Here is a 10,186-nt window from a genome sequence, read left to right as displayed (position 1 = left end):
TGTACATTACCAGATCGCGAATATTTTTCGAAAAATATACTTGATACGCGAACAATTTCCGCGACACGGGGACACGCTGCTTTATTGCGTGCGAATGTAACTTTAATATTTTTGCGAATCGTGTTTGATGAACTCGTTCGAAATTGACGAAAATATAACATATATTTCGTTCGGTGACGCGTGGCTCTATTTTGTCAGCGTTTTATACATTATCTATGTGAATACGGTGAACGTTATTCTCGTGTTAGCCACCATCGATTTTTATCGACACCTACACCGACAGATAAAATAATTTCATGAAAAATAGCTTCATCAATTATCGTAGATTGACCAATGTAAATATAGAAAATCATTGGAATCCGATACCATAGTTTAATATGGTATATATTAAATTATTTTTATATATCAAATTAATTATAAATATTATACTATTATGGTATACATAATTTATAAAAATCGTCCACGTTGTTCCCTAACATTTACAGTCTTTTAACGGTATTTCTGGAATCGTAAAAGAATTAAGAACGTTTGGAAGCATTGTCTAAGCGATAACAATTTATTTTAATAAATAATCTATTATCGCTTTATCTATCGACATCAATTTATCTTGAAAAATCGAAGGCGACAAATTAATCGCATTTTGACAAATTACTCAGTGGCATTCTAACCTAATTTCTAGATTAATCGCCATTCTAAACGCTCGTTATTTAAAAGAGAATATAATAAAATCCTGCAAAGTCTTCCAAGTTAATAATGTTCCTCCGATAAATTAACATTATGTTCATACCTCGAGACGACTATAAAATTTTAGACGAATAATGGAACAATAATGAAATCGCGACGCAATCGAATCAGTACAACTCCGCCGCCGGCTAACGTATTTACAGACTTCCGGTGTCTAAATTGTTAACCCTTCTCAGCCATTTTAACATCGAATCCGGCATACTTTCTCCACGTTATTTCGCTTCTTATAAAACTCGGCGTATTTCCCGCAGACGAGCCGTTTCGAACGCGAACAGATAACAGCGAAACGATAAGGTAAAAATGACTTTTGGTCCGGCCAGAGTGCAAAGGGTTAAAGCCGCATTCGGTAGAAAGGGAAAATCGATTTCTTTGCATCCCGGCGCGCGCGCGCCGCTAAAGGTATATCAGAAAGGAGGAAAAACTGGACCGGACCGCGGCATCGACGGGAGAATTTCCTGTTACTTTGAAAACGTTTTCTGGATCCCTCTTACCTCGTATCAGCGAGACGCCCGCGAGCGCGTGTGCGACGCAAGGGAAAAAGGGTCGGCGAGGTAAGGCGACCTTCCACGACGGAGTGGACAGCTCCGCGTCAGGCACAGAAAGCAGATTATCCAGGCAACGGGGGGAGGGGAGGAGGAGGGGGGGATGGCGACGAGACATCCTCTAACAATTCCCATCTTATGCCTCCGAAATTTTCCCACGTGGCTCCCGCGCTACCGTTATACCGGCACAGTCTCGCCGTATTCGATCAACGATAACATCCGATCGCGATTACATGTTTTACCTTTCTTCGCGACGCGTTCTCGCTTATCGTTCCGGCGCGGACCCGAGGAAAAGCCTGTCCTCGTCATCCGATTAGGAGTGCCTCGCCGGCGCCGTTGTTAACCGGAGGGGAAACGGGGGGAACGATCGAATCACGGTTGTAACAGTTGCGAAAGAAACGATATGGAAATGCATTCGATTATGAGAACGCTTTCGAGCGGGGAGCCGGTTTCGTGTTTAATTGTTAGGCTACGCGACGACGCGGCAACGGGGAATTTCGAACAGAATTTCTGCTCGACTGTAGAATTTATTTTCATACCTCCCACTCTCTCTCTCTCTCTCGCTCTCTCTCTCTTGCTCTTGAATCGTATAATTCTATTCGCGAAGCGATCGCTTTAAACTCATTGGTAGACGGAACACGCTGCACCTCCGAGCGTAATTGAATACTTTTGTCTGCGACGTGTAAGATATCAACCCCCTTCCGCATTAACAACGCGCCGGCGACGAAGAAGATTTCATGCGTGACGTATGAATTTTATAATATAACTTTTAAAATGAATATTTGTTATTTTTATTATTAAAATATAACGAAGTTATTAAGAATAAAGCAGTGCTAATCGACGTGGCTGTAAAAGATAGAAGTTAATGAATATTTAAATAATAAATTATAGTAAGTGCGCAATAAATATTACTCATTTCAGAGTAACAGATGATCGAACTAAGCGCGTCTAAAAATTAAATAAGGTATATCTTGTTGCAGTTCTTCGGCGGAGATTTCCAGAAGGATGAAAATGTCGAGGAAGTTCGGAGACCCTCGAATTTTTTTACGGTCTTCGGGAGACTTTCCGGGGACGGTTCAACGGTTTCAAGGTTCAAGTTGCTATAATCTCTTAAGCCTTTAAGTATTTTCAAAATCTTCGGAACTCTCCCCCTTTTTTACATTAATACTATTTTCGTAGATCCCGGAGTCTTCGCGCCGTGAAATTGCCACGGACCACCGCGGGACGCGATTCTCACGGAAGATTCGTTTCAAAATGACGGACGCACGGGGTACGCTCGCGAGCGTTACACCGAACGCAGTCGGAGAGATGGTTCTGCGTGTATCTCTATCGGCCAAAAAATTCATGGGAATTGTTCGATAAGCGACGCGTCCCGCAGCTTTCTTAATGACGCGCGGACGCAGTTTCGGAAAGTTTCGAGCACCGGAACTTTTGCCGAAGCAAAATTTTGGACCGGGTCCAGCGTTGCGGCGCTAGCGCTCATAGTAAATATCTTTCACGTTCATGTAAATGACTTTTAGTTCGACCAGGAATTGTGCATTTGCATCTAGAACGCTATTGAAGTCCCGTTAAATCCGCGAACGGGAGAAAATATTTTTCGCGTACACGTTTTGACACGTCGCCGCGTCGATATATTTTGCCACGGCATGGTGCTCGGCTTGGTTCCTTTGATGCTACGATTTTCCGATTCCGATGGACGAGTTGCAAATAATAATTGACAGTAATTGAAATAATTCGCTCGAGTTCTTCCGTATCTTGAAATTTAATCTTGAAATATCTTGATATAAATATCTATTTAATCTTTAATATCTTGAAATTTAATCTGCCACTCTGTATTGAATTTAATCTGAAATTTAATGTACACGACAAGCCGTTGTTCAATTGTGTTACATACCTCTGTATTGATACTTATAATTGTAAAACGAAGGTGTATTGTTCGCGAGATACAATATACCTGTACAGTGTTGTATTAATAAAGTGTGACCAGAAGCAAGCGAGCGTCTTCAACGCTACGACATTGTACCGAAACGCGTATACAGGTGTATATTCAATATCGTTATACCGGTTACGCGGTAATGAGAAGGAAACATCGGGTCTCTGAAAAGGCTATCGTCCCTATCGGAACGAAACGGCTATCGTTTATAGTATACGAGACCTCGTAGAGACCGAGGATCGATTTTACAGGGGATAATTTGGCTTATGTATCTGCTCGTAGGGCGCCGCGGGTTCGACGTCGCCGGAGAAGCGAGACTAATTACGTTGACGCCGTTTCGTTCTACCTACCATTTATTTTAGTGGTGCTTCCGATCATTCTAACGACCTGTTTCCTCGCTGCTCAATAACACGGCGATGGGCCGATACGCTCGCGCAGTTTTTGCAGTCGCTAAACTGCGGCGAACGCCTGCTGAATTTCGTGTCGAAGGAGCACCAGAATCGTCGGCGCCGTCTTCTTCGCGAAGAGCGTTTTCCTATCCGCGGTGTTCAGCGATGAAAAATAGCCGAATTGCAAACTGTAATTTGAAAGCGAATTGTAATTGAAAAATTAAATTACGATGTATGGTTTAAACGAAGCTGGCGTGCTTCATTTGTAATTTCACAATTGAAAGGAGTACATTTAGAAAGAATAGTATAGTATGTAGATTTTTGTAACTGGCTGTACGTAGAACGTTATTGCACAGTTTTGTTTAAATTGTAATATTTGCAAGCGTCGCAATAATTACAGAATCTCCGCGAAAAATCATCAAGAACTAACGGAGTAAAGATGCGTAGGATCCTCAGTTTTGTTAAAAAATATTATAATATATAAGCGAGTTCCAAAAATGTGTAAGAATCCAGGAATAACAAATACCAGAGATCATTTCGGGACACCCTGTAGATTATTTCGCGATAGCGCAAACAAAAGTCCATGGAATAATCGAATACATAATTGAAGGTGTTAACGGCATTACGATTGTTAATTTCCCCTGTCCATTTGCCCGCGATAATGCAGCGCTAATTTAACATTTCATAATTTATCGTGTTATTTGTGCATTAAATTGCCGCGGGAATTGTGCGATAACGGAAAAAAAGCAATATTATTCGACGTACGCGAGCAACGTAATTCCGTGATACAATGAAATATATTATCGTCGAGACTAGAATAGATATCGATAATGTAATAACGTTATCTCAATTTTGCGTCTCCTTAACGCTTTACGGACTAGTCACTTTAATATTTTGTTATACTTCAACATTTTTATATGCTCATAACATTAACATTATACGATATTTATTTTATCTAATTTGTTCATTTTATTTTATCTATTTCACTAATCTCGAAATGCATCTAATAATTGAAAAGTTATATAGTAATATTGGAACTATCGCGATTTCATTGTACGCAAAATATTTCAATCATTGTAATTGCTCCCGTAATTGAAGCCGCCGCGGCTCGCCACCGCTTGATGTTTCATTAAAAAGAAAAAAAATTTATATCGTCCGCTCTAACCGAGAATCCGCGTAGCCGTCGCCGCTGTAATAATATTTCGTTTGCCCCCGATTGCTTGAACCGCTGCCAACCTGGGAGCCTTGCCTCAAAAGCAATGATTGCCAACAATCTTGGAAACGGTGCTCTCCCCGATATCGCCGTTATCCAATGGAACTTCGCTACCAGCGGAGAAATATGTAAAAATCGCGTACGAACGAAGCCAGCCCACCCCCCCTCCCCCCACCCGCGCTCGCGCCGGAAATCCCTCGGAGCTTTAACAGCGTTACGACTTTAATGGATGATCCTCCATCAACTTTATCGACACTTTTTCGAAAAACTTTTCGCCCCACCAGCTCGGCGGATTTTCAATCATTTTCTCCGCGAGCGATGCAACTTCGTCCGGGGAAAAAGGAAGACAAGTTACCGCGCGGCGCGGCGCGGTTTAATTGATCCTTCAACAGGTGTCGAGCACGATTTCATCGAATATAAATCATTCTTTGGGAGAGCGCAACGCCGGCTTGGTCTCCCCCTTTCGATACGGATTCCGCGAACCGATTCGTTGCTTCCTGTTTCGGGTCGGGACAGCCTTTTTTTTCGGACGCGGTGTTCCAAGCGGACGGGCGCGAAGCATTGTTGTTCTTTAATGCGAGTCTTTCTTAGGGAAATATGAAGATCGAGTGAAATTTCATCTTGATAATGCGATACTTTCCGTGGCTCCGGGGCAGATTTTTATCGTTTTAAAATTGCACCGCTGCACGGCGGGATCGGTGCGCGATACCAGCGAATAAAAAGTCGTGCTTGTCGGACGCGAACTTTTATGTTAACTGTTACGATATTTCTGCGAAAGAAAACTGTCAATTGTTACGTTTATGATTTTTTTAATTGTAGGAAAATTGTCTTTCATTCTTTGTAATTTTTAAGTTCGAATATTTTTTCGATTGAACTGTCGATGCATTATATTTTACATATTTACAATGATTTAAAATCTCCTGCAAACTATAAGCCAAGCAACAAACAATCGCGATAGCTAGAGAAGCTGGAATATATCTCACGATTCTCGACAACTCTTTCTCGCATCTTAGTCAAGGCATTTCGGGAGTATATCCGTTTGAAAATCTGCCGCGAGAGCCTCTCGTGGAGCGCCATTATATTTTCGTTTCGCTTCCGACCATTGTTCCCCCCCTTAAGCATAACCTCTATTTCGCAACGAGATCCGTGGAACTCTCAGAAATTGAAGTACAACTTCGCGAGCGTAGAAACTCGTCAATAAATTCGTCCGCGCGGAGGAGCGTTTGCTTGTTCTACACGCGAAGAAATTGAATTTCGTGGAACCGTGGCCCTTCCGCCGCGGTGGAATCGTTTAGAACAGTTCTTGGGAGCACTTTGAATTTTATAGCCGGCGATAAACTGTTGTGCACGGCCGTGGTAATACGTTGGCGTACGGGACGACGAGACGAGCGGGCTGCCGCGAGCAGACAGGACGACGCGGACGAGAAATTAGTAAATTGCTAGCCGAAGATCGACGAATAATTGTCACGCCATGTGATCAAAGAGTCGAACACATTATTGCGATAGACCTAGCCGAACTCTGGCATAAACGAGACGATCATGTGAACCAATGTTATTAACCTCTTAGTCAATTGTTTCATTAATTATTAAAGTAAACGATTAAAGTGAAAGTGTATATAGCTATACGGAAAAAGATATATGTTAAGAAAAATGGTAATTTATTTATGAAAAACTTTACTTACGCAAAATCTAGACATGTCTAAGAGGTTAAATAACACGGATGCAGTAACCAAAGCCTTGAAAATCCGACGCCGTGCGTGCGAAGGCGCTGTTAGCCCCGAACCCGGAATATCGTCCAATAGACTGCGGATTTTGTGAAATATAAAATTGCGAAGATGTAAATATTGCTATAAGAAGCTAGACGTTTTTATTCAATTTTTGTGCCTTTTAATCGTTGTGGTAAATTTTTTCCGCATAAAGATCCTCAGTCTAGTTGTTAGTGTTTTAATAAACGGCTTGGCTACGGTGAACGTTTCCTTGTCGAATCTTCTTCCTTTGGCAGAGACACGACGGGGAACCAATCAGATGTTCGTTAATTTCTCGATCTCGTATCGAGCGAATACGCCCGAAGCCTTATCAAAGTTTCAAAACGCCTTCGTTAAGCTACTTACGGAAGCCCCGGCTAGATAAAATTCTACGCTTCCCAATCGAAATTCGATTGTCAGCCTTTTTCGATCGTCTCGAGAACGGTCTCGACTCGAACACCGGCGAAGATCGCCGAGGACTTAAATAATTACTAATCGTATAAATTGGAGTGGCCGGAACACTCGCGCGCGGCTCGCTCGAATAAAAACGGTTGCGCTTTCGTTGAACAGGTTACGGGCTGCCCCCACGGCTAGAGATGGGATCAACTATACAGGGTGGTACTCTTAACAAGGCCGGCTTTATGTACAGGTGTCATCCTGGTCAGTATTAATTACCATTGAACGAACAGTGATACATAATATGCAAGATTAACTGGTAAAAACAAAATTTATTAATTCTCTTTTCAAGCTTAGATATATATCACAATAATATATTTTAATTTCAGGTAAAAATAATCGCAAATATCTTCTACGATATAGGATCGCACCTGTTGTAAGTACTTTAACGAACTAGCAGCATTCTGATTTTCAAGATTCAACTACTGCTTACAAAAGTAACTTCAGTTTCAGGATCCCGAAGTCCTCGCTCCAGAGTTCGATGTCTGCGCGTGCGGATCGAACACATTCGACGTGGAATAATTGCGAGATTATTGCCTTCGATGGTAATCGAAACCGTATATAGCAAACGAAGCTCGGTATATTGAAATTGACTCGGGAATTCGCGGCGTTGAACTTGATCCCATCCCTACCAGCGGACGGTCGCGCGATAAGTAATTATATAGGGTGAATTAATTTCCGCGTTTTCGCGTGACGCTGTCGCGAATTAATTGAAATTTATCAAGACCCCCATTGCGCCTGATTAACGGCTCGAAATACGGGCGGACGCGTCGCGGGGCTGGGGGCGCGGGCGCTCGGTCGGGCGGGTCGCCGATGGAAAGGGTTAAAACACCGTTGCGCCCGTTCTCGTTTCCAATCTTTCATTAGCGGCTGACCCGGCGGAACAATGAAGCCCGGTCGCGTAAATAGGAGGAAAAAAAAACACGAAACAAGGGGACCGAGGCAAGTAAAATAGAATAATTAAAAGCCAAGTGTTCGGAACACGAGGGAGGGCTGAGCACTTCTCTCTCTCTCCCTCTCTTTCGACGTTTCGCAAATAAAACCGGCGAGACGAGGCGAGGCGAGGACGGCGGTATCAACAGGCATAACCGCACACGCAGCGGAGGCCAGGAAAGATTTATTAAATTTCCTGCACGCGGCCGGTCGCAAGCTGCCAAACTACGCTTAATTATTCGAATTAACCATTTCGTCACGTGGCGGAGAGGAGCGCGCGCGCGCGCGGTTATAACGCTCGGTCTCCGTCGCGCCGATCCGTCGCCTCGTTTTTTCCTCTCGGTTCCCATGAAAACGCAGGCCGTGGACGGGAATAAATCATTCGCCGCGTAATCCGGTAGTTCGTTTGCCGGCCCCACTGCCGCCCCCCCCCCCCCCCTTCTACCGGTTACTGTATGTTTAGCGAACTCAACCGGACGTTTTTCTCGTGGGGCCCGGTTTGCGCGCGCTCGGCCGCGTGTACACACACGCTCGCGTGTACGCGCGGCACATAGGGCCGGTCGCGCGCAGCCCGTTGGACACATACGTAGCCCGCCCGCGATTACGATATACAAGGTAAGGGAAACGCCAAACATTGCCAATGCCAACGGCATACCCGATGCAGGGATAGAACAAACTCGATAGGGTTGGCCCGGGCATACTCTACTACCCCGTTCTGGATTCTGCGGGCAGCTCCGCAACAGCGACCACCGGCGGACCACCCTTTCCGCCCTGTCAATAACACGGCGCGTCATATTTGCATCCGACGAATTATCGCGAGCGGCCCGCGGCATGTAAGAAGAAGCCCCGAAATCATCCGGGACAACCGCCCCGCCGTCGCGCGGCCGGAAGAACCTCAAGGTGGAGGAGGACGAGGAGGAGGAGGAGGATCGGAAGCATCCTCCGGCTCTTGCACAATACGGAAACGGCGAGCATAATGCGGACAGTGGGAATGCGAACGCGCCACCGGAGGACCGCCCAAGGTATTTACGTAACGAGATTAAGGGAACGGCTCTCGAATCGGGCCAATTTATCTCGAAAGTCTAACGGCACGAACATTGCCGGTTTAATCTACTCGTGCTATAACCCGCGGGCCGGATAAGATCCGGGCCGCGAGCGCGCGTTGTTCTTTTCCGTGGAACATTGTTGGCATTGTTCTGTCGCGGTCCATCGTCGCGCTCGCTGCGGCCACACGATTATGACGCTCGCTCGGCGAACCGGCGAGCTTCTCGCCCTGGGACTCTCGGGGGGTGCGTCGGGGCGGTTCGCTTTCGCAGTTACCGCGAGCGTTTTTGTTTAGGGGAAACGACCCGGGGACCGGTTGTTTATTAGAGCAATTTATGACCGTCTCGGATCGTGACCGTTATTAGTGTATTTTTCGGTGTACGGTGAATTCGCTCCGATTGTTCCTCGGTTTCCGAACAAAAATGGACGATTTTATAGAAGGAGTCGCGATTATTCTAATCTCGCGGCTTGTTATTATAGACTTCAATTGTCGATAATTATAACAACGGACAGTCGTATATCCTCTTCCTGAAATGTCCATTTTCGTTAATAAACTAAGAGACAATAATTAGAGAACATATTGGCGCCTTCGTAATCGATATAACGTCAGATATATTTTTAGCCACTTAGCTGCGTAAAGATTATAAATAAAGATTATAATTAAAAGATAATATTATACAATTTTATTATAAGATGTAAAATTGCTATTTCCTTATGACGTGTATACGCGTCGTACGCAGCTAACAGGTTAACTATATTCAGAACCTCTTACCGATAAAATAAAGTAAATTTTAATTAACCCTGTTACGAACAGAATATTATTATATAACAGTAAAAAAAATGGAATTGTTGCTATCGTTAGAGCAGCGAACAGCGGGGAACGAGATTTCATAAGATCCTTGTTGCGCGAGCATAGATGAATTATACATATTCTGCATATCGGTGCGACGGGAATAATCTTCCGTATCGGGGATCTTGATACGGGTCGCCGGTGATCCATTATCGGCGGACCGCGATCGCGCGCCGCGTCGGAATCAAGAAATACCTCGGGTGGCACGAACTTTCCATTCGGGCACGAGAGAGAGAGAGAGAGAGAGAGTCCTGCCAGTCTCTCTCGGCTTCGAGCGTAAAATGTCAGAATTTCGCAGCGGGGGTCCACGATATTCGTATCACGCGTATCAAACGTC

General features: G+C 44.5%; 1 long non-coding RNA gene across 3 annotated transcripts; it reads left to right on the top strand.

Moving 5' to 3' along the window:
* Window positions 1–5,972: 5,972 nt before the first annotated feature.
* LOC144479020 (uncharacterized) lies at window positions 5,973–8,972 on the top strand. Of its 3 annotated transcripts, none has more exons than XR_013495458.1 (4): window positions 5,973–6,252; window positions 7,137–7,226; window positions 7,386–7,398; window positions 7,470–8,972. It is a non-coding gene; the product is annotated as an uncharacterized LOC144479020 (long non-coding RNA). The 3 variants fall into 3 exon arrangements; XR_013495456.1 differs by having other exon boundaries at window positions 7,352–7,398; XR_013495457.1 differs by lacking the exon at window positions 5,973–6,252 and having other exon boundaries at window positions 6,787–7,226; window positions 7,352–7,398.
* Window positions 8,973–10,186: the final 1,214 nt, after the last annotated feature.

The sequence above is a fragment of the Augochlora pura genome, chromosome 3 (genome assembly GCF_028453695.1).
Source record: "Augochlora pura isolate Apur16 chromosome 3, APUR_v2.2.1, whole genome shotgun sequence".
Classification (NCBI taxonomy): domain Eukaryota; kingdom Metazoa; phylum Arthropoda; class Insecta; order Hymenoptera; family Halictidae; genus Augochlora; species Augochlora pura.
Note: the sequence above shows the minus strand (reverse complement) of the source record. Positions and strands in the feature narration are given on the sequence as shown.